Genomic DNA, 1747 nt, shown 5'->3' with positions numbered 1-1747 from the left:
AAAACGGCAGGGGACAATCACTGTATCAGCCCGGACAATCACTGTGTCACAGGGGTCAATCACTGTGACAATCGTGCCCTGAATTCATGGACTGTTTAAACCAAGAAGAATTTCGAATTTCACACAACGGACTCCGCCTAGTCCTAGCCTGAACCTTTACCTAGCCATTGCACTTCACGAATTTTAAAAATCTTGCCTACGAGCTAGGTGCGTTACCATACCACACACTGATTTCCTATACCCTCACGCGTGCACAAACAAGAAAAGGTGACCTTACATCAAATTAAGTATCCAAGGTATTATCTTCGCGTGCACAAACAAGAAAAGGTGACCTTACATCAAATTAAACATGAATTAAATATCCAAATACGTGTTAAAAGCATTAACGCGAATACAGTGAACACAAAATTGAAGCAAAGCTATCAACGCCAACTTACATTTATAAGTTTAGGCTGCACTCTTCGAGTCCCGGCACTACAGCCACACGCACAGAAGTCATTTGGGCGGCGGAGAGGAGCAAGACTTCGCCGAGGTCGGGGTGGGCGGCCGTAAACGCGGCCCACTGCTCCGTGTCGGCCAGGCTCTTCACGTTGTCCATCACGATGGTCGTGAGCCGCTGGCGCAGCTCGCTGCTGATGATCTTGCACCCGTCAATGGCGCCGTGCAGCAACTGCAAGGCACGGGGGGCGTCGCAGAACCACAGCTCCACGAGACATTCGGCGCGCAGCTCCGGCACCATATACTTGTCGGCAAGCTGCAGCAGCTCCAGATGGCTGTCGCCCCAGTTCTCGATTCGGTCCGTGTAGAGAAACTCTATAAACTTCTCCACCGCCACTCTCGAAAAGTCCACCAGCTTGACGCGACCCTCGCGGGCCTCCTTGAAGTCGCCCATCAGCATCTTCTCCAGCACCGGGCTTCGGACGGCCAGCACAGTGCGGTGCGCGGGCAGGCGCACGCCGTCCACCACCAGCTTCACGTCGCAGAGCTTGCCCTGCAGACGGGCCTGGTTTAGACTGAGGGCCACTCCATACGAAGGGTGCGATCCACAGTCGAACACCGTGAACAGTATGGTCACACTGTCGCATTTGTTGGAGAGACGGAGCACCCCGAGAAAATGAGCGTCACTGTACGCAACACCAGGCTTGAGGTGACTGTCCCTTACAGCCCCTGAAAGTACGCCAACCTCGGACATCTTAGTGCGGATCATGACGGGAACTGTGGTCTTGCATGAACTCAATGATAGACTCCAAGTGTTACAATCAACGGAGCAGGTCGCATTAAAGGAGACGCGGCTATCCTCTGTCTTGAGCAGACCAAGAGGGAATTGCTGCGCGGGCCGGTTGTACCTGGCCGTGAAGGAGGCGGACGCAGCCGCACGGACCACATGCTCTACGACGAGAAGCCGGCGCATGCCGGGGAGTTTGGGGTCATCCATTGCAGTGGTGCTGCGAGATGCCAGGTCACTGGAGTCCGTAGTGGGCGCTGCGATAAACACAAAACGCAAAGGTGTTAATATTGATATTATATTATAGCTGCCCCCTCGCGCGTGTCGGTCCGGACGATTTTCTTGCCCGCTTGCGTCCACCCGCCGCTCCTCCTCTCTCCCGCCCCCACCACCGCTCTCTGTATCCGCTTTTGTTCTTCATAGTTCCGGGCAGCGGCGCTCCATTAAAATACCCTATTAGCCCACAGGGCTAGAAAGAGACAGTCCCCTCGGCTAGACCTCAAAGCTCCCCCCCCCCCCCCC

General features: G+C 54.8%; 1 protein-coding gene across 2 annotated transcripts in view; it reads left to right on the top strand.

The window, feature by feature from the left end:
* Window positions 1–1747, top strand: part of LOC113214793 (uncharacterized) — a 14515-nt gene that overhangs the window by 4788 nt on the left and 7980 nt on the right. The window lies entirely within an intron of this gene.

Source organism: Frankliniella occidentalis, unplaced genomic scaffold (genome assembly GCF_000697945.3).
Source record: "Frankliniella occidentalis isolate FOCC.00 unplaced genomic scaffold, Focc_3.1 Scaffold11, whole genome shotgun sequence".
In the NCBI taxonomy this organism is placed as follows: domain Eukaryota; kingdom Metazoa; phylum Arthropoda; class Insecta; order Thysanoptera; family Thripidae; genus Frankliniella; species Frankliniella occidentalis.
Note: the sequence above shows the minus strand (reverse complement) of the source record. Positions and strands in the feature narration are given on the sequence as shown.